This window comes from Ambystoma mexicanum, chromosome 3p (assembly GCF_040938575.1).
Source record: "Ambystoma mexicanum isolate Mex_15411 chromosome 3p, UKY_AmexF1_1, whole genome shotgun sequence".
Taxonomy (NCBI): domain Eukaryota; kingdom Metazoa; phylum Chordata; class Amphibia; order Caudata; family Ambystomatidae; genus Ambystoma; species Ambystoma mexicanum.
This window is the reverse complement of record NC_090925.1, coordinates 123,637,943-123,661,503: the sequence shown is the minus strand read 5'-3', so window position 1 is coordinate 123,661,503 and position 23,561 is coordinate 123,637,943.

Here is a 23,561-nt window from a genome sequence, read left to right as displayed (position 1 = left end):
CATGAATGCAATCTGGTGGGATTGGCCGGCTGACTGTCCGGCAAGGACAGCCACCCTGCTGTGTGAGTGACAGCCAGGCTAGAATGAATGGGGGGGGAAAACTGTTTAAAAGCAGGTCTCTGGGACTTGGAAAGCAGAGTTGACCACTGGAACAAAAGAACCGAAGACGAGCTGAAGGAAGACGACTCCTGGACGACTGGTGAAGCCCTGCTGCAGATCCGAATTTCCTGAAAATCCAATCGACAGAGAAGCCCTTCAAGTTTAACTTCTTCCCTTGAGTTTGGTGGGAACAACCAACTCGTAAGCCACCTGGACACCGTCCCCATCTGGTCGAAATTTCTTCACAGTGCTGTTGAAAACCGGATAGCCAGAGAGAAGGAAACCAGCTTGTGGACTTTAAGGCACTTGCACCTTAAACCAACGTCTTGCTAAGCTTTTGGCCTCATCCCTGGGCAGTGCAGAAACCTCCCGATGTCCTCCTTGTCCCCACGACTGAATCGCAGGAACAGCGAGATCTGCTTGAACTGCCAGGAACAACTGCCTCAGCTACAGCTCTTCTTCACTAAAAAGGTACTGTGCAAATGCGGTCTGGAAACCTTTTCGGCTATCGCGCACGTTCGTGGAACTTTCCTCAACTTCGAAGGCTTGTCCTTCCCTAAACATTCATCAAACCTTTTGCCTAGCCAAATTCTTCTAAACTCTGTGGCAAAGACGTAACCGTTACTACCAGAACTGTGCTATCCAATACAAAGACTCTGAACCATTGACTTTGGCCCAGGCCTATGAGATGAATTGCTGGTTGTAGTTACTGAAACCCTTTGCCTTGCCTATGAATGCATTTGTGCTGTTGATTCTTATAACCTTATTTTTACCCCTTTATTAACAGGCCGATTCATGGAATTAATGTGCGCTGAACATTTCTGCGAAGGCGTGGAAAGCGTGCGAATCACAGTGCAATTGCGAAAATCGCAGCGAAACCCGCGCAGAGCGATTCATGGAAGTCCGTGCGCGTTAAAATCCATGGATGTGCCCTAAAATCCTGCGTGGCGCACGCTGGCACACATGTCTTAAAACAGCATGCGCTACGCGCACAGTGAAAGCGCACATAGCGCAGCGCACACAACAAAAGTAGGCGTAACACAGGGCGTAACACGCGGAATGGGGAACAACGTGTGAAAATGTGGGCGTCACGGGGGAAGTACAGGAGGCAAATGCGCGGAACGCCCACATGCGCGCCTATAACATGTATTCATGGAATCGAACAGGGCTAACGCGTGCGCCAAAAAAGACGCGCTAATCCGTAAACACGTATGCCAGCAGGAAGCAGGCGTACGTGGACCCGCGCAGCATAAAAGTGCGCGCAAACAAAAACAAGCTCAGACGCTAAGATGAATATACCGTTCCTTGCAACAGTGGTCGTGGGATACCTCAGGAGGAGGAGGATAGTCGGGGCCAGAATTTTTACACCCAGAACCTGCCTTTTTGGGATGCCTGATGACCAGGTGTATGGGAGGTACAGGTTTCCACCTCACAATACTCGACCTGGTGAGTGGGAGGATGACCTCACATCACCCGCCCTGTGCTCCCAAGGACTGAACCCCTTGGAAAAAGGTGCTCAATGTACTGCACTTCTTGGCCACTGGTTCATTTCAGCGAACAAGTGCCATAGTGGGGGGTGTCACAGGCCACACAGTCACGCTGCCTGCACCAGGTGTTGGCCATCATGACTGCACGCCCATCACTCCGCAGGTACATATACCTGCCCAGAAAACCTGCAGAAAGGCACGCTGTCGTCCAGGAATTTTACGGGGTGGCACACTTTCCCAAAGTGCTAGGTGCCATTGACTGCACCCATGTGGCTCTACGTCCTCCCAGGGCAACTGAGCACATCTACAGAAACCGCAAGCACTGGCCTTCCATCAACGTGCAGGTAGTATGTGATGCCAAGGGAATCATCACCTCAGTATATGCCAACTATCCAGGGTCCACCCATGACAGTTTCATTTACAGAATGTCAACCCTAAACCGGGACCTAGAGGCTGGGCAGCATGGCGATACATGGTTGCTTGGTGAGTATAAATGCCCCTGCACTTGCATGCATGTCAGATACTGAGTAATGTCACAACCCCACTAATGATACCCATCATCACCTGTCAGGTTCCCACATTTTGTACCTCAAATTAGTAGGGTTCCTTGGAGAATAGGGGGTTTCAGATACATTTCCAGAAAGATAAAGAGGAGTTAGTTGAAGTATTAAGTGAAATCTGTTTTGAGAGTAGTAAATTTCCCTTAACTCTCTTGCACTTAGACAGATGAAACTGTCCCAAGCCAAGAAGGTGGAACAAAGCCTCTGCAATGATTGGTTGATTTTACTGAAGGCAGCAATGTGTTGTCATTTAGAATTTTCATGACTGTTCTAAACTGCCTTTCATTAAAGTTGTCAACTGGTTAAGTCACGTTATTGATAGCTCCAGTTAATTAAATCTATAGTTATAAATTTTCAAGTATTTAGTCTCTTGTAGGGGTTTAAATATATCCTTTAAGCAATGATCCAAGAAAGAAGTTTTAGAACTGGACATTGAAGACTTTCTTCTAGCACCAGTTTCCTGAGCAGCTGAATCGTTTAAAAGAAGAACAAGAAACTAAGCTAAGTGTATTTTTTGTGAAAAGAAAATAATTTACAAGACTTTCTTCTTAAGACTTTGTAGACTCTTCTTAAAAAAGAAAAAGAAATTATTTTAAGAAAAGACAATTGTAAACATGCAAATGAATTCAAGTGCGCATCTTTAATTTTTATTAAGAATATATTTTTTTGGGAATAAGGCTGACACGTGAACTAATTTACCAAAATACTAATGCTAACTGTTATTTCCTAACTTTAAAGTAATATTTAATGATTAGTAGGTTGCGTTCGCGCTGTTCGTATTTTTTCGTTCGCGCAGCTTTTGAGTAAAGGACCTTGCGACGTGACGCAGCGTCGCGGCCATTTTGGATTACTTTTTGGATGCGTCGCGTATTCCTACGGACTTCATTTTCTTCGAGACTTTTGTTGAATGATAACGCTCGGATACTAAACATGACAGTTAAGTAACGTTCAAGTGAGCGTCATTCTAATGTAAATATTTTCAAGTTATGAATTCTTGCCGATTCGGATTTACCTGCGGAATAAAAAGAGACCTCATATCTGAAGGTATTTTATTTACATATTTAGTGATATAGTTACACAGCTGCGAGTTCTAGGCACAACAGTAAAAGACTATGTTGTTGGGTATCCTTATTGTTTACATAACAGCCTGAAGATTTAGAAAAGAAAAGAAAGAAGATAGACTATTGAAGAGAAGTTATACTGAGCATCAGCTGTAGCAGCAACAATCTTTCCAAGGCGGCCTAAGGGCAAACAAAGTTTGGGCAACAGGTAATTAGAAAAATAATTTCATTAAGAAAGAAATAGTCGGAAAGAAAGAATAATATTGATTAAGGTTGTATTTTCCTTTTAGGATCTCACTGACTAAAACCCATCCACAGAGGAAAATCTGAAGTACCTGCAGTGGGAGTTCTTGTCTTTTGTTATTTTCTCCAGTCCCCTTTCCCCTTGGGTTTGCCTGGCCAATAGTTTTATTGAAGCACGATTGTTGAGCAGGCAGGCTTTGGGGGCTAGGTGGGCCAGCTTCACTCCTGCAGGATCCCACTACTTCAGTTTATGACATCACCTCCCCAGGGGACAGTGCCTACCATCTGAGCACCCACATGATGACGCCAATTCGGAACCCCGCCACACCACCCGAGGTAAGATAGAACACAGCCCATATTGCAACCCGGGGCATAGTGGAGCGCACATTTGGAGTGCTCAAGTCACGCTTTCGCTCCCTTGACCGCTCTGGTGGGCAGCTGCTATACGCGCCCCCAGTAGTGTGCAGGATCATGGTGGCAGCATGTGTCCTGCACAACGTTGCAACACGCCGGGGCCTGCCGGTGGACATGGTGGTGCCCCCACACCCCCAACCACAAGCACGCCCGCTGCGCATGGGAGGGGAAAGGGCACGTGGTGAGGCAGCCGTACGCAGCTGGTGGCTAATTACTTCACCTAAAATCACACCCCTGTGGAGTGCACACAGCCCTGGCACATACCAGCTGACAATCAATGATGATGACATAAGGGACAGTCAACTGTCACAACCATACCAGCCTGAGATTGGTCACCTGGAAGTGTTACATAGTGTGCATCCCTACCTACCCAAAGGCAACCAATTCTGTGTCACAAAAAGACACACATTTATGCTGCATGAATGACTACCCCTTGCAAAATACAACATGAAAATAGCGCCATGTCACCCAACCCCTCCCCATCTCAGCCACCCAACACACCATGGCATATCCTGCAATGTGAAAGCAAACAAAGGAATGCACAACACATGACACAAGTGCCACAAAGTGCACTGTCCCAAATGGAAACGGGCCACAGACAATATGCTCCCAGTAATCAATAACAAACAGCACACATGACCAAATACTTACCAGCAACACAATACAGCAACACAGCATGAAACATTTACAAAATATGACAGTACAAACTCAAAGTAATGTAAGTCATACAACCTCAATAAGCCAGCACAGCGATCCCTTCCAACTCCAGAGTGTTGCTGTCAGGCAAATGTGTTGGTGTACTGCATACAACATGAACTACATCTGCAAAGGAGACGGCCTTGTGAAGACATGAAGAAGATACCTGTGGATAAGGAGGAAGACATGGATGCACAAGCACATATCAATATACCATGCAGTGTTCAATACAAAAACAAACCCCACTAGGGATGTCCACACAGTTATGACTACAGACTTCCCACACAGCTCATGGCAGCCCAATGTCACTGTTTAAGTCACTGTCACTTGGTCACACCCTTTGCGAGCCCATGGAAACGGGAAGCAGGAGGGGTGTGTGTGTCAGGAACCCAAGCATTGCATTTAACCCAAACACAGGACAAGCCTGCATGTGCCCAGCCGGAATACACAGTGGATGCCCACGGGAGCCACACAAGGCAACACAATGTAAAAAAAAAAGAAAAATCAAAAATGCCCATGTGGGTGCCGGGAGGTGTGGGGGGGAGAGGAGGAGGCCACCCAGGAGGTCCGAGGACAGGGTGCGCACCAACACCCACCTGTGTGGATGTTGTGAAAAATAAAACACCTCCATGGGCTCATGGCCTGCACGGCTACGCTACTGTGGGAGAAGTGCTGCTGTCGCTCTCATGACTCTCTGCTGCTGCATCAGGAGGTGGTGGTGCTATTGGAGGCAGCCCACGTAAAGCCCTGGTATGGTCCTTCATTACAGCAAGCATGCGGGTGTGGAAGGTCTCGTTCTGGAGGATGATAGTACTGAGATCCCCATGCAGCACCTGACGGGTTGCCTGCATTTCTGCACGCATGGCCTCCCGTGATGCCCGGATCTCCTCCTGGGTTGCCTGCAGCTCAGCTGAGAGCGAACGTGTGAACCGCTTCAGCTGCTGTTCTGTCCTCAAATGTGTGGAAGCCTCAAGTTCAACAAGAGTCTCCCTGAGGTTATGGAGTTCTACCCTCAGGGCTTCCCTGTGGCCCTGTGACTCTATAGAAATGGCTTCCCGCAGAGTCTCCAGTGCCGCCCGTCGGTCCCTGTTGGATGCCAGCATGTCTTCCCTGTGTGATTGGCAAATGGAGTCTGTTGCCTGCTGTTGTTGCGCCATCTGCCTTTCAGGGGGGATAATGGAAGTGGCCACCCTCTCCATTGCCTGAGCCATCATTTCAACTGATGCTGCCTGTTGGGCTGCCATACTGTACATGAAGTTCTCCCATACAGTATTGCCTGGTAGCGTACGGCCACTGTGTCGACGGGCACCACACCTGTTTGGGGCAAGGCGATCTGCACCTTGCTGTGCTGGCACTGCCTGAGGCTGCAGGACTGCATTCCCCCTCTCATGTGCTGGCCCAGGAACAGAATCAGATGTTGTGGAGTGTGACCCTGCACCCGTAACCGCCAAAGACGGAGTAACCAACACTGACATCCCCATAGAGGGTTCTACCCCTGGTGCAGGTGGGTTGGACAGAACAGAATCCCTGCCAGAAGCACTCACCTGCGACGGCACATCGTCTCATCATCCGATTCAGCACCTGAATAGAGGTCTGGGGAATTGAACCCAGAGACACCCCTGGACAGTATGGTCTGCAGTAACAAAGGGTTTTCACCCACTACCACCACACCACATCCCCCACTGGTGCCCGGTCATGCCTGAGATTCCTCCTGGGCCTGCACCATCTCCTCCACCTCAACAGCATCAAGTGCCTAATCACCTGCAAAAACATGAAAGACAACAAATGGAAACAGCCATGAGCACCATAGCACACACATAGGCCTGACAAGGCAGAGATCCAGTACATGAATTACACATGTCCCACATGACTATAACCCTGGCATGCATGCACTGTCAATGAGTTGGAAGGGGAGGCAAAAAGCACATACTGATGACACCAAGATGGAAAAGCAAAACATTTGCTGCATGCTGGGTAGCACTGGCATCACACATTAGCCTGTGAGTGGCATGTCCAATACACATACATGACACATGCCATCACACAGATGGCATGTAGCACAGCCATGGTACATTCCACAAGTACAGCCATATGTCAGTGAATGAGTACTGTCAGCCATCCATGTGAGATGGTCATGATGAGAGTGTGACAAAATACGCATGTGCCACTCACTGCAACACATCCAGTGTACAAGAATACAGTGATTGCAGGCAGAGTTACACATCAATGGTTGGTCACTTAAACTTGACAGGAAACAACTATCATGTACCACATACAAACAGGCACCAAAAATCAATGTGAGCAGGCCAATACTCAATCAGCCTGAATGGTCTAATCATTCACATAACAAGGTAACAAATGTGGGTCAATGTGGGGTGTAATCAATGACAGAAGCATGTCACATATGTGACAATAGGGCTGAAAAATGTGTTGCAAAAGTGGGAGAATTGAAACAATCAGCCTGAATGAACACTGAAAAAATCTGAACAATGTTGTTGCAAGATGACATTTCAAGGCCAACTGCAGTAATGTGGGGCTAAATGGCTACTGTGGGCAGAAGGGATACTGTCATAACCAAATCCAAGGCCAGTGAATGTTTTGGAGGAAGCACATGGGTGGCCCATACAACTCAGGTGCACACACCCTCACCTAGCACTCAATCGGAACCCATCACTCACACAACATACACATGGATTACACACATATGCATGGGCACTCACCGGACAATGCATCGTAATCTGGTAGCTCTCCCACTCCTTGGATCTGTTCCTCTGTGACAAAGGTTCCAGCACAGACTCATGTTCAGTGAGTTGGTTGTCCTCTTGTGGAGACCCACCGCCAGTCACCAGAGTAGAAGCATGATTTGAGGCCAGCTTGTTCTTTGCTCTGCGTTTCAGGTCATTCCACTGCTTGTAGCAATCATCAGCTGTGTGCCTCACAAATCCAAGGGCCTTAATGATGTCCGCGATGGTCTGCCAGTGTGCCTTACGTTGATCAGGTGTGGTCTTGCACCCTGCAGTCACCACCATTTCGCGGCTATGTGCCGACACATAGGCCACAAATGCATAAAGTTCAGCGTCATTAAAGCTAGGCTTCCTTGAAATGCCGGAGTGTGTAGCCGTGTCTGGGGTCTCAGCCTGTAGTGCCAGAGCACCCTTCTTCCTCTTTTTAAAAGGTGGTGTGGTTTCTGAATGGCTTACGCCGCTCTGGTCAGTAGGGGCAGAAGCGCCGGTGGACTGGGTACTAGGAGTGTGCGAATGCACAATGACCATAGGTCTTGGTGCAGACATTGGCTGCAGGGTGATGTTGGCAGGGGCAACGTCGGTATGATGGACCAGGACCGACACTGTCCCGGCTGGGAGACTCGGAGCTGGGGTGGATCGAGCTGCAGCTGCCCCTACAGCCTCCCCACCCTGCCTACTTGGGGCAGCAGATGACATAGCTGCCCCAGGTCCACGTGGCCTGGTGACACCAACTTGCACCGCCACACGTGGCTTAGACTTGCTGACCTGGAAGTCAGCCTGGGAGTCATCATGCGCCGGTTCAGGTGCCACAATGGGCTGGTTCAACAAGGGCTGAGCTGGGATTATGTCAGATACGTTTCCCACAACCATGGGGGGGCATGGGTGTTCCTGATTGCTCCTCCACACATGGGGGTCTAGGGGCACCCTGCAAATCCTGGCCACGTTCCCCTACCGCGCCCACCACGCCCACCTTTTGGAAGTCTCCCACCTTTGCCTCCCTTACCTTTTGGTCGCCTCCCAACCATGGCACTGATGTTCTTGTGCATATGGGAGTAGCAGTAAACGATTGTCCTGGGCAATTGGGGGTGAAAGGGGTAGGGTACTAGATGGAATTCGTACCCTAGTGCTCTAGCAAGGCTGTCTGTAACCCCTAGGGAAAGATGACGGGTCACACAACGCACAGGCACCCCGAACACAAAAAATAACATGCACGCAACTCCTCGTAGACCAAGTGCGTGGAAAAATGAACCCGCACTATGCTGTGGCACCCAGAAACACAAAATTAAGCGTACGCGTAATACGCGCAGCCTACAATGATCTCTGAAGGGGTAAGGACAGTTGGTAAATACGTGCGCAACTCACCGTCTGCCTGGAAAAAGAACGTGAAAAAGACACGCGTTGGCAACACCCCCGCCAAAAGAATTGTATGCTGTCTGAGGAGACAGGACAAAAGAAGAAGTGAACACTGTTTGAGGAAACGGGCCCAACAAAAAAATTGAACGCTGTCAGAGGAAACAGGGAGTACGAACTTGAAACGGTGTGAAGTAATCGCGTGTGAACCGACAAGAAGTACAGAATTCACCCACTCGCTCTCCACGAAAAGCACATACAAGGAAATGGCATCCTACACGTACCTTTTAAACCGGCCCACACGTACGACGTCACTTACGCGTGTAGGCGCTAAGGCCCTTTCCTCCAATTACACGAGCTGACACTCGGACGTGCAGTTTTTTCACGTGCCCTGAGCCACTAAACCCATGCCACGAGGGAAACGCCCGCGTGCGTAACGTCGGACGCGCTTACCCGCTAAGGGCCTTTCCTTGAATTACACGCAGACGTGCAATTATGTCACGTGCCAAATCACTCCGTATCAAGCTGGCCACACAACAACACACGGAAGACCACGCTCCTGCCTAGAAGGCCGAATTACTGCCCCCCAGAGCTCCGAGCACGCTCCCACCTGCCATCTGCTGCTGCCTGCTGCCCACATCAGCCATCTGCAGGGGTGCAGTTGTTGTGACCACCCCTGCTGGAACTGAAGACTCCCGACTGGGATACCATCGCTCCACAGCCCAGCCCCAGGACCCAGTTGCCCACCCACACCTGCCTCTGGGGTTCCCATGTCGGGCACACCACCATCAGGCACCACTGGCAACCCCCAGCTTCAGTGCCAGGGAAGTTGGTGTCCTGGTGGAGCAAGTCCTGGGACAGTATGATGCCCTCTTTGTAAGTTCTCGCGCCGACTATGAAGGACGGACCAGGATCTGGATGGACATCGTGACTGCCATCAACGAGGAGGGGGTGGCAGTCCGCGACTTCAAACATGTCAAGAAGCGCTGGGAGGACTTCAGGTCCTGGACCCTCGACAAGGCCCGGCGCCTCTTGAAGGCAGCGGATGCCAAGGGGCGCCGGGGCCACCTGTCCGACCACCAAATGAGGGTCCTGGAACGCGTATTGCCCAGTGCTCCACCTCCAGGTCCTTGAGAGGCAGACCCGTCTGGAGTCGAGCGGTAAGTGTACACACATACTGATTGGACACTGTGCGTGTCGTGGTGTGCCAGTAGTGTGCAGGTTGCACATGTGATTTGTAGGGCCATGTATAGATGTGTATGTACAGGGACGTGAGGCTGACACATGCGAGTCCTCTCATGTGTGAGACACATGGATGGTGTATGCGTGGGTAAGCATGCAGGCCAAATGCAGATGTGGGATCACACATGTATGAATTACTGTGTATGTACGTTGGCATGGTTGTGGTGTCACACATGGATGTTGGTTCCAGCTGCATGTATCTGCACTGTGTACATGTGCATGTGTGTGTATTTGACAAGTGTGCAACTGTGATGCAACATGGATGCATGTGACACTGATATGTAGAAGGCTGAATGCCAGATGTGACATGGATGGCGATCTCATCACTGCGACAGTTTGTGGAGATGGACACATCCATATAAGTATGGTGGCGTGTGTGCATGTTTTGTGCACTCTCCGTGTTTCATGTGATGTCAGGCTCACCTTCAGCTGCTCATGCTGTTGTATGTGTATGGATGGTGCTGCCTGGTGCAATATTGCTGTGGAATTGCCCATGTTTGTGAGTTGAAATGACATGTGTGTTGGGGATTGTGATGCCATGTCTGAAGTTTGACACTGCCACTCATGTGCAACTGTCATGTGTGTATCGGTCCATTGTACAGTGTCCTGATGCCTGTCTCCTATCTCTCCCTGTCTGCAGCGTCAACTGATGAAGAGGGCGGAGAGGGTGCTGTGGAGCAAGGCTGCAGGGATCGCAAGGGCCGGCTCCCCTCCCAGGTTGTCATCTCGTCAAGGAGTGAGGAGTCCGGTGCCGCGTCCCAGGCCGCAGCTGCCGAGGGTAGGTCCAAGAGGCGGAGGTCAGAGTTGGACTCCTCGGCAGCAGAAGGGGCAGCTGAGACCCCACAGGGTCTGACGGAGGAAGATGGCACGGAGTCATCCAGGTTGGTGGGGGGTTTGGTGGAGGAGGAGGAGGCCGTGGAAGGGACAGACAAGGGGTCTGGAGGTGGGGATTCCACTGGTGCCAGTGGTGCAGTGCAGGGGCAGGGACAGGAGGCAGCACAGGCTGCCGCAGAGGTGCCTGTGTGTAATCCTGTCCCCGATCCTGTGACTGCATCATCCTGCACCAGCAGGGATGCCTACGTCCAGACCCGTTTCCAGAGAGGGGATCCGCTTACAACAACTGGCCTTCCTCTCCCTGCGGACGTGGCTATCTGTGACCGGGTTGAGCCCGTCCTGAGTGGGATGGTGTTGTGTCAACGGGGCATGCAAGGTGACCTGCAGTGTTTTCGTGAGGACACTGCACGTCATCTCGAATGCCTCGTTGACCGCGTTGACCTACTGGGACGGGTCACCAGGGCCGGATTCCTCAGTTTGCTGGACCTTGTTCCGACCCCCGCCTCACCTGAACCCCCTATGCGCCAGTCGTCCTCCATGCCATCTTCCCACCCATGTATCACCTGGGTACCCTGTGGAGCTGCCTCTGACCCTGCGGCCAGGCTGGTGGAGGACACATCCATGCCACAGTCGGGAGTCGGACGTCCAGCAGGGGTGGCCACCTCAACAACTGCACCCCAGCCGGAGGAGGACGTGCAGACAGCAAGAGCCAGGGCACAGGCACAGCAGCAGCAGCAACAAGGTGGGAGCCATGATGGCTCGGGGCCTTCAACATCGGAGGGGCAGGCTTCGGCCAGAGGGCAGGAGGACCCAGGATTGGAAGTGTCTTCCGTGTGGCAGCGGTTGGGCCAGGCCATAGATGCGGAGTGGCAGTGGGCAGAAGAGGCACGGCTCACAATGTTCAGGGCGGAGAACTCCATGCGCAGGGCTCTGAGGCGGGCCGAGTGCCTCGAGGCAATTCGCAGGCAGTTGGAGGTCCACATGTCATCGTCCCTGCAAACCCTCAGGGCCATGGAAGAGGAACGCCTCCGGGACATCGAGCAGGAGTTCGATGATGCCCTGGGCCGGGAAATCGGGAAGTGAGCCGTCGGACTAGCGCGCTGCCATTGTAAATAGTTTTTAGAGTTAGGTTTCCTTTTCCTTTGATTTGTGGTGAATGGACTATGCCACACACATTTGTATATAGTTTTTTTATTCGGTAGTTACTTAGGTAGGTTTCATTTCTTTCGTTGGGCTCATGGACCCTTGACTATGGATTTTACATAGTTGGACAATGGATTATTTTGAATTTTTTCTTTTGATTTCACCATGGATTAATGGATTTTTCTTTTTACGTTTCCTTTGGATTTGCGTTGGTGGAGGGAGAGTTTGGACTATTTTTCTTTCGGATTTCTTTGGATTGGTTATACTTTTCATTTACTCATCTTTTGCACATGCTTTTCATTTCATGTTTGCTATTTTGTTATGCTTTCATTTCATTGCTTTATTTTTGTACATTATACATTTTGATATTTTAGTTCCATGTGTGGGATTTGCTCATTGGGTTAATGCATGTGAAAATGTGGGTTTACACAATCGATGCCAACGTGCGTGTGTGTGTGTGTGTGAGAGACTGGCATGTGTTGATGTACATAGTTGACTTTGTGGTTTGTGTCTTGAGATAGGCATGTCAGTGTGGGGTGGATTGGGAAATCATTGCGTCTCAAGAATGGGGTGGCGTGCTGTGGTATTTTGGTTTGGAAGTGGGCCATGATTGTGCATCTTTATTTCATGTAGGGGGGGGACATGAGTGGGGGCCTGCTGGCAGGTGCTGGTGGGGGGTGGGTGTGCTGGGAGACATGAGTGAGACATGAGTGGAGCCTGCTGGCAGGTACCCCTCACTGCTGGGGGATGGGGGTGCTGGGGGACATGAGTGGGGGCCTGCTGGCAGGTGCCCCTCACTGCTAGGAGGTGGGTGTGCTGGAGGACATGAGTGGGGGCCTGCTGGCAGGTGCCCCTCACTGGTGGGGGGTGGGTCTGCTGGGAGACATGAGTGAGACATGAGTGGGGCCTGCTGGCAGGTGCCCCTCACTGCTGGGGGATGGGGGTGCTGGGGGACATGAGTGGGGGCCTGCTGGCAGGTGCCCCTCACTGCTAGGAGGTGGGTGTGCTGGAGGACATGAGTGGGACATGAGTGGGGGCCTGCTGGCAGGTGCCCCTCACTGCTGGGGGGTGGGGGTGCTGGGGGACATGAGTTGGTGATCATATTGCAACGTGACATGTGGCTTGGGTGGGGGGCATGCCCATGGTGGATGGGCTGCCTGCGGGACATGACCGGGGGTGCAGGGTAGTCCCCTGTGGTGTGGGCTGCCTGCAGGGGCCATGGAGGGGGTAGAGGGGACACCTGGGAGGACCCACACTGCAATTCACGTGTGGGACTCCCCGTGCACCCCACTGGATACACATACCCCGCTCTGACAGCGAAATCTCATGTGAAACTTCACGCGCACCCCAGTTATACACGTACCCCGCTTGCACAGGGCCAATCGCGTGTGAACTCCCCGCGGACCCCAGTAATACACGTACCCCGCTCGCACAGGGCCAATCGCGTGTGAAACTCCCCGCGAACCCCAGTAATACATGTATGCCACTTGCAGAGGGCCATTCGCGTGTGAAACTCCCCGCGCTGGGATGTACATGTGTTCGGAGGGCTGCGCAGGGAGTTTTGCAGGTGGTCTCCCATTTAACACTCTTTAAAGTTATTTGAACTTGGTTCAAACTTGCCACTTCATTCACCACAGCCCGGTTCTTTTCAGTTTTCCCTTTAACTCACTGGCTGTGATGAACCGATGGGCTTTCCTTCTTTTGGACTCAAGGCCGGTACCACGGTTGCAGCAATCTGTCTTGTTCCTGCTTATCGGCGTAGGCTTGCCCAGTGTACCGTTGACATCTGCTGCAAGACAGTTGTGCTTTTGTTCGCGGTCTTATGCCCTCTTCCACGGAGGTTGTGCGGGCCTGGAATGAAAAGGGCAAGGTTGCTTCTCTCCTCGCCACCCTCTCGATTCCCGCCACTTTTCTCCTTCTCTTGAACTGCTGTGTCTGGTTAGCCGTCTTGTCGTGCTGTATGCTGTGCTAGTACTGTACTCTCTTGCTCCACCTTTTATCCCTGCGGGGAAAGGAAAGGGCTGTCAGGTGTTTGTGTTTCTGGTTCATTGCCTGCATTTGCCTGACCCTTGTGTCGGGACATGTCAGGTACACAGTTTTTTATAAGTCCTTTTGTCTATCACAATGTGAGGAAGTGTTCAGGGTGTAAAAGGAGGGTGGTAGAGTTCCTGAGTATCCTACTGGGTAGGATGGACAAAAGGTATTTTCGGAAGGGTGACATTGGTGGAGTATATGAAACAAACAAGAATGACCAGAGTTGTTATCGTGACCTGAATATGGGGAATTGTGGGAGTGGTAGTGAGTTGTCAAAGCAGCCTGGGGGTTCGGAAAGTGACAATCAGAGGGACGGGATTGGTAGGCTTTGTGGGGCAAATGGGAATAGCTGGGACCGTGAAATAAACCAAGGGGGATTGTGAGAACAGTATGGTTTAATCCAAGTAGACTGGGTGTTCGGGACAGAATAACCTGAAGGATGTGGAGAAGAATGAATGGAAGTAGTCGGGTAGAAAACAGGATGAGAGGGGTTTTGGGAGAGACAGTTTCTGAATGCGACAGGGTTTGAGATGCTAGGGGATTGGTTCAGTATTGAGGGGTTATTGGATTTGGGTAGGAAAGATTTAATGGGAGGAGGTGAGGCAGATGAATTGTAGCCTACAAAGGCCTCAGGGATTTAATTTTCTCCTTCTTCCTCAGCATAGTGCCGCGTCTTACCTGGGGCATTCCCCTGACATAACCCTGGCTTCCCTTACCCAGGTGATCCTCTCTCACTTGTTTACCTTTAGGGTTGGGATTGGAGAGAGAGTCCAGTCTTCCGTGGCCACCTGAATAAGGGGTTCCTGGGATCGACTTGGCAGAACACCTCAGGTTTCTCACAAGTACCTGGGCAAATACTTTGGAGGATACATCCAGCATCGCTATATAGTTTCTGTGATCGGGCCTACCCTTCTTTAGGATAGCGACAATTGTGCTGTCTCTCCAAGACTCAGGGATAACCTGTGCTACCCCAATCAAGCTGAACAGGAGATGTAGGGCTTCTGCCCACACACTGGGTCCATTTTCACGAGAGTACTATACACCCCATCAGGACCTGATGCCCTAGATTGTTTGCTCATTCAGATAATTTTTTCAAAGTCATGGCTGTTTTTTGTATATAACCAGACAGCGTCCAACACATTATCCAGAGTCTGATAGGGCGTGTCTCCAGTGAAATGTGTCATGAACAATTCCCAGGCTTCCCCAGAGACACCATTTAAATCTGTTCAGTGGCTTTTGAGTTGACCGTACTCAGGTTTATTAGACTGACATTACCAGACAAAAAGCCTCCACTTAAAGTGCTTTTTGGCCAATCCTACGTACTTCCTGCCATGGTTTTCTTTTCCTAACCAGGATTTCTTTGTCAAATTTGTGGGGGTAAAGCTTCCGACTACCCATACCTGTTCTGCTATGGATTTTTTGAGAACCTTTTGAGCTAGCCTTCATACATTCCATGCATGCCTCAAAATGGCTATCAGGGCTGACAGCGGCACCAGATGTGTGTGTTAAACAGTTGGTATTCCAGGCACGGAGAAAGGCACCAAGGCCACCCTGTACCTTATTGTAGGCCTTTCTAAGGTCGTCGTCATGCCAAGAGATATTATTATTATTATTATTATTATTATTATTACATTTGTAAGGCACGCCTAACCCTTGGGCATCTGGGAGCAACAATCTTAAGAACATGGTTACAGAGACAACAATTTAAGAGATTGGTTACAGGTTTGACTTTAGGAAGTGGTTACATGAAATGCAGGTCATAAATAGGCATGATTAAAGAATATGGTTACAGGATAGACCTAGTAGTCCTTAGGTGGCTAGGTAAACAGACTTAAGGATATGGTTGCAGAGTCAGTATGCTTGAGAGATTAGTTATGGATTTTGGCAGGCTTAAGAATATGGTTACAGGTAATGCAGATAATAGAGAGGCATGCTTAAGTATATGGTTGCAGGATAGCGTGGCAGAAGTGGGTCTGGGTTTAGTGTTGCCACATTGTGTCACTCTAAGCGTATGGTTGCATGTCTTGTGAAGACTTACTTGGGGTGTAGGTCCTGGTGCAGGTAGGTGGGTACCGGTCATAATGGGTTACTTACAGGAGGGAGGGTGTAATTTGATGTCTTGAGTAAAGAACCAGGTTTTTAGATTTTTGCAAAAGAGTAGGGCTGGGTCCAGTTTTATCTGCAGTGGCAGGGTGTTCCAGTATTTGGCTTCCATTACGGGGGAAACTTGAGCCACCTGCTCTTTGTCTTTTGTATCTGGGCATGGTTATTTGCCCGAGGTAGGCAGTGCAGGTGGGTCTGGAGGATTGGTTCCTAGTTCATGCTGGATAGGTAGCGTGGGGCAATATTAGAGAGACATTTGTGTGTCAGCATGAGTATTTTAAATTGAATCCGGTCCTTCACTGGTAGCCAGTGAATGTTTCTTCTGGTGGAGGAGATAAGTTCTGATTTGGGAATGTTTAATGCTGCTCTTATGGCATTATGCTGCACTGTTTGGAGTTTCTGGATGTTTTTGGATGAGGAGCCTGCAAATATGGAGTTGCATTAGTCAAGTCTGGAAAGGATAAGTGCTCTAGCCAGGGTGATTAGCTTTTCTAATGTGAGGTAGGGTCTACAGGCCGTGATAAGTTTGGCTGTGTAGGCAGATGCTGATGTGATAGCAATGACTTGCCTTGTGAGAGTGAGGAATCGAGATAGACTCCTAGGGTCTTAACCTCTTTGGCGGTGGGGATAATGTTTCCATCTATGTTAAAGGATTGGTACAGTGGTGAGATATTTTTGAGTTTCGCTTGGCTGCCCAGAATGAGGATCTCTGTTACGTCATCATTAAGACATAGCTCATTCTGGGCCATCCATGCTTGGATTGTGTGGTAGATTGCATTTAGGGCATTTGTGTCTGTGACGTAGTCTCCTGTGATTGGAATAAGTATTTGGGTATTGTCCGCCTAGTTTGTGTATGTGACGCCCAAATAGTCCAGTTTGTCAAAGAGAGGCTGCATAAAAGTGTTGTACATGGTGGGAGAAACACATGATCCTTGGGGGACTCCACAAGTGACTGGTGCGGGGCTAGCAGCTGCTGTAGAGGAGAAGACTCATCATTCTGTTAGTGAGGAATGATTTAATCCATAATATGGCATTGTTGGAGAAGTGGGCATCGCTGGCTAAGTGATGGCATAGGATGTTATGATTTACCAGGTCAAATGCCGCTGAGAGGTCTAGAGGCAGGAGGATGGCTAGATCACCTTTATCTCTGATCCATTTGTGCTTTGAGGTCAACAAGGGCTGTTTCTGTGCCGTAACCCGGGCGGAAACCTGAAAGGCCCAGTAGATGGTGTTTTTCTAGGTAATTTTGGATCTGGACATAAGCTACTCTATCCAAGATTTTTAAAAGGAATGGTACCATCGTGATGGGACAGTAATTAGTAGGTACATTAGGGTCCAAGGAAGGTTTTTTCAAAAGAGGCATTACCCAGGCTTCCTTGAGGTTGTCTGGTACTTTATTAGAGGCCAAAGAGTTATTTATAAGAGAGGCGATGAACAGTGCCAGGTTATCTGCGCAGTCTTTGATTAGGGACGCAGGGCAGATGTCACCTTGGCAGCGTGTAGGTTTGAGACCTTTGATGATTTTAGTAGTTTCCTCTATGCTAATGGTAGAAAACTCAAACTTTGGGAAGGGTTTGGGTATTGTACGTTTAGGTGTAAGTTGTTGGGGTGAGTTAAGTTTCAATTTTTTGTTGTTAATTTTGTGCTGGAGAGTTGTGATTTTGTCCATTAAGGCTTTTGTATGTCCTCGCACCAAGCTTGGTCTTTGATGATACAAAGATCCGGCATTTGCAATGGGGTTTCTAGTTCTCTTAGGACTGAGGAGCTCTTTTGAGCTGGAACTGGCATTTTCAATGTGCAGGTTGTATGCATTACTTTTGGCTTGATGGGTAGCTTTTATGTAGTCAGAGGCTATGGAGGTGAATTCTTTGTTAGTGGTTGAAAGGTTTTTTCTCCAATTATTTTCTGCGTTTCTTTTTTTGTTGCATAGAGCTTTAAGTTCGGTGGTGAACCACTGATAAAGGTGTGCTTTTGGTTTAGCTTTGCAATTTCCCAGGGGGGCTACCGTGTCTAGTGCTGATTTTATGGCTTGATTATAGGTGGAGACCATGGACGTAGGGTCGGCTGTCTTTTCAATGCATGTAGTGAGTTGTGGGATCAATGGGAGAATGCTATCAGGCGTGATGTTACACGAGTTGCGGGCCTGTGTGGCCTGAGCTAACTTCGTTGGAAGAATAGTTGCTGGGCTAGTGCTGAATGAGAAAAGTATGGTGTTATGGTCTGATCAAGGGCAAGGGGTGTTCTTGGAGATGTCTGTAGAGCAGTTGTGGTCAGCAAGCCAGTTGAGCGTACGACCTTTGGCGTGTGTAGGGCCAGAGGATCGTAGGGTGAATCCGTGGGATTCAATGGTTTTCGCTACAGTGGAAGCTTGAGTGTCTGCACTTTCATGAAGCCCTAAATTGAAGTCTCCAAGGACGATTACCTTGGACGTGTGTTTATTGTCTGTGGTTAGAAGGGTGGTTAAGAGCCCGTCAAAGGAGGAGATGGGATTGGGGGTCTATAGATGAGATGTAGGTTGAGTGAGGTAGTGGCAGAGATAGTAATTTTAGTGGATAGAAGTTCTCCTGATGTAAAATGGATGTTTGTAATTTCGCTGATGTTCAGGTTCAGTTTGGAATGAAGGCTACGCCTCCCCCTTTTGCATTAGTTCTGTCCTTTCTAATGATGGTATAACCATTTGGGAGAGCCAGGGCTATTGATGGGCCAGCTGCAGGGTGCAGCCAAGTTTCTGTTATGGCTATGAAATCTAGGTAATTTGTTGTGATGAGATCCGAGATGTCCAAGGCGAGGGCGGGGGATTTATCTGACGTTGATTAAGGCTCCTTTAATTTGACCAGGCATGTTTCCTGGTTTGTTGCTCATAGGTTTAATTTTAAGTGTAGTTGGAGTATGTTTAGGCATATGATTGTGTGTGTTGATTCTTATAATCTTGGTCCGGTGTGTAATGGTGGTTTCATCTGCTAGGTCAGTGGCAGTGGAGCTGCTGGTGAGGTTTGCGAGACCTGTGGGGTGGGACCATAGTGTGGAGTTTTGAGGCAAAGAGTGTTTTTTTTTGTCCCATTTCTGAGTCTGGCGTTACTTTGGTCACGTGTACGGACCAAGGAGGCTGTGATTTTGGAAGGTGAGTATGACTCATTGCTAGTTGTTTGAGGCTTAGGTGCTGATGGTTGAGAGGTGCTAAAGCTGGAGGGTGCTAGGGCCATAGTTAGGAGGACACAAAGGATGACGGTGAGTGTGGGTATTAGGTTGGCCTTTGTCATAATCCTAAAGTATTGTGCATTAGTATTTGTGGAGAGTTTTGTACATGAGTCTTGAGTCTTAGGTAGTGTAGAGGCCTATATTTGGCTGACGTTTTAGGCAATTTTTCAAGTATGCAGTAAATCACAGTGGAAGTTTCTACCGGCACATTTGAGATTACAGCATCACATTACAGTTTATATAAGCTGGGGTAGTACATTGTGCATATATGGCTAGACCTTTGAGCATTAAATGTGGGGGAGGAGGTGAGGCTGGTTTTCTAATATTGAATAAAGATTTATAGAATATAGACCTGTCTTCAGCTACTATGCATAAGAGGATCATCAGTTGGACACAATGTTAGTGAAGCACAACAAATGCGCTAAATTACACAACAAATTTCACAGGCAGTGCAGTGGATCTTGTAGCATGACACAACTGGGGCAATTGGTTTTCAACTAAGGTGCAAACACGATCAACAGTTGGACACCGTGGGCTAGTGAGGGCACGACAAATGCGCTAGATCACATACTTATCTCACAGGCAGTGCGGTGGATCTTGTAGTATGACATTACTGGGGAAAATGGCTTTCAGCAAATATGCATTAGAGATAGTCAGATGGGCACAGTATGCTAGAGAGGTGAACCAAAGCACAGGATGGATGCGGTTCAGTGGGCGTTATGCGCCAGTGTCTAGGGGTAGTCTCATATAGTTACAGGTAGTCTAATGGGAAGGCTCTCATTGAGTGGTTTGATGCTGAAACAGGGGATAGTGGCCGTTGTAGAAGCTCAGGTTGAGCGAGGGCCACAGATCTTTGCAGGCGCTAGTACTAGTGTGCTCGTGGCCACTTTGCGACGGGATGCAGGCTTGGTGATGATGCGTAAATAGGGTGAGCTAGTTGGAGAGATACGCGCTCACATTACATTAACAAAATTACAATGCAGGGATAGGAGCAGCATAAAATCAATTTACAATGCAGGGCTGAGTACAGTATAAGGTTAGTTTGCAATGTAGGGCAAGGTGCAACATGAGAGCAATTTACAATGCTAGGCAAGGTACAACATAAAAATACTTAAGAATGACTGTGTGTGGCCCATAAGCAATGCGGGACTAAGGAGTGCGGTGCTATAGCGATTGAACACGGAAGGCTGGATAAGGCATGCAGTACAGAAGCAGGACACTCTGCTAGGTGAAAGTGGCACAGAGTCCGATCATCAATCATCTATGAATCGCAAAGTCAGATCTCAGATATGGGCTGATTGACTTGCATGGTCAATTCACGTTACATGTGGAGGCGTAAGGCTTATAGGACCCAGGGGAGCGAAGTTGGAGATGGCATAAGGCGTCGCCAGATGCTCGGGCAATGGGACTTGTGCGTGAGAAAAGGGGGCTAGTGGGGTAACCTGTTAGGTTGCACGTAGCCGCAGCGGGCCGGGTGCCTGTATGTATACTTAGTGTATACGATTTAGGGCAGAGCTCACCGTTAGTTGGCCTAGGTCCACCAGTCGAAATAGCCTGAGTAATATTCTGCTTCACAAACAGTGGGAAAGGGGTCAGTCTCACTGTCAGAATGTACCAAAGTATTAACTGAAAAGGATACAATACTCAAAAGGATACAGGAGGTAGGGTCTTCCGGATCCCTGTTCACACGATTTGATAGTCGTGAAGTCAATTGAAGACCTTCCAAATGATACAACCCTCTGGCTGATAAAACAGGCAGAGCGATGGATCACTGGAAAGGGCGTGGGTAAGGTATAGAAAGCCAGCCTAGGACAAATTAAAGTATCATGAATAACTGCTCCAACCTGAGTATGATGAATTAGATAATGACAGGAATGTTCACACTGACCTTTAGTTTAGGGTAGAATAATCCAGAAGTCTCTTGATGGATTTGAATGAAGAACAAACGACAAGGAAGGGAAAATTAGTAAGGGAGACTTATCCCGAACGGAACGAGGCTCACGCTAGATACGGGTTGAATTCACCACAGGATAGCGTCCAAAAGTTCAGTTCAATGTCACCTTCCAATAATCCTTGAAAAGCTTCCTTCCCACTTCGGAGATCAATCCTTCTGTTAATTCCACAGATGCAGGAGTTAGAAAGTACACGTGGTTATAAACAGCCGCAAAGAAAATAACGTTTGAAGACAACATGCGCGTGTGGATTTTACACGCGGGCAGGATTCGCGCAGTCTGGGCCAGCCGCGTGTGAAGACAACGTGCGCGTGTGGATTTTACACGCTGGCAGGATTTACGCAGTCTTGGCCAGCCGCACTTGAAGACAGAGAGCGCGTGTGGATATTACACGTGGGCAGGATTCACGCAGTCTGGGCCAACCGCGAGTGAAGACAACGTGCGCGTGTGGATTTTACACGCGGGCAGGATTTACGCAGCCATGGCCAGCCGCACTTGAAGACAGAGAGCGCGTGTGGATTTTACACGCGGGCAGGATTTACGCAGCCTTGGCCAGCCGCACTTGAAGACCGAGGGCGCGTGTGGAATTACACGCGGGCGGTGTTCCCGCAGTCCGGAACAGCCGCGTTTAGAGACAACGTGCGCGTGTGGAATTACACGCGGGCAGGATTTACGCAGTCCGGGCCAGCCGCGTACGTGTGGATGTACACGCGGGCAGGATTCCCGCAGTCCGAACCAGCCACGCTTGAAGACAGAGAACGCGTGTGAATAAACACGCGAAGGAATAGCTCCAGGAATCAGCGTGTGGCGGAACACACGCTATTGAAGGCCCAAAAGTAGCTGTAGAAATATGCCAGGATGCAGATCAGAGGTTCAGCTACACAACTCCAATAGATTCGATCAGAAGCAGCGAGTGAAGTTTCTACGCTGCTTAAATACGTAATACCGTAGTTCACGTGATGAAGCAAAAGTCACGTGAAGTTAGCGACGTGAAAAGTGCAAACGTCGTTTTCCCGGTAACGTATCGAATAACCTCCATTTGGAATAGAACGGTCTAGCTGTTCTACGAGCGTAGCGTCCAGCATGCATGACAGTGCCATCCCCCAAAGGGACAACCTCTCCCCTTCTTGTGTGAAAGCGCTTCAATAAAGCAGGAGCATGAATATTAGAAAGAGGTTCCCAGGACCTATCTTCGGGACCATAGCCCTTCCAATCCACCAGATAATATGGTCTACCAGAACGTAGTTTCATATCCAGTATGTCTTGTACCTCGTATTCATCTGAACCCCGCACAGAAATAGCAACAGGCCGTACAGGCAGTCTAGTAGCTTCAGAAAATGGCTTAATGAGTGACACGTGGAATACAGGATGCACTCGCCATCGTTGTGGCAAAGCCAGACGTACAGCAGCAGGATTAAGAACTTGGAGCACTACATACGGACCGATGTATTTAGGCAACAATTTCTTTTTGCCTGGAATTCTTAAGTTCTTAGTGGACAGCCAGGCTTTCATACCAGCCTTATAGACAGGTGCGGGTACTCTATGAGCATCGGCATAGAACTTGTCACGTCGTTTAGCCTGCTCCAATTGCTGCTTCACCTTTCTCTGTAATCTCTTCAGATCACGAAAAGTACGGCCTGCGGCAGGCGTGTCCAAGGATAGACCGGAATCCAGAGGTATTGATCGGGGGTGTTGTCCATAGAGAGCATAGAACGGTGAAGTGCCTATGGCACTATGATAAGAGTTGTTATAGGCGAATTCAGCCGCCGGCAGTACCGTGACCCAATCCGATTGGTATTGCAAACACAGACACCGCAGATATTGTTCCATAGTACAATTGACCCTTTCAGTCTGTCCGTCAGTTTGAGGATGATAAGCACTGGACATTCTATCATCAATCAGTAATGCAGATGTTAAAGCTCTCCAAAAGCGTGACGCAAACTGTGAGCCCCTGTCTGTAATGATTACTGATGGTAGACCAAAGAAACGAAATATATGTTGGATGAACAGTTCAGCCAGAACAGCAGCAGTTGGTAAACCAATACAGGGAATAAAAAGAGCCAATTTAGTGAAATAATCCACTACGACCCATATGGTATCATATCCCTGATTTGGGGGGAGTTCTACCACAAAGTCCATAGATATCATGTCCCATGGTTTGTTAGGGACAGGTAGGGACTGGAGTAAGCCCACTGGTTTACCAGGAGTATTTTTACATTGGATACATACAGAACAAGAAGATACATAGTTTATAACATCTTTTGCCATGGATGGCCACCAGCACCACCTTTTGAGCAGCTCCAGTGTTTTCTTCCGTCCAGGATGGTCTGCAATCAAGGAATCATGATTCCATTTGAGGGCTTTATTCCGCATTGAAGGAGTTGGTAGATAAAGTACTCCT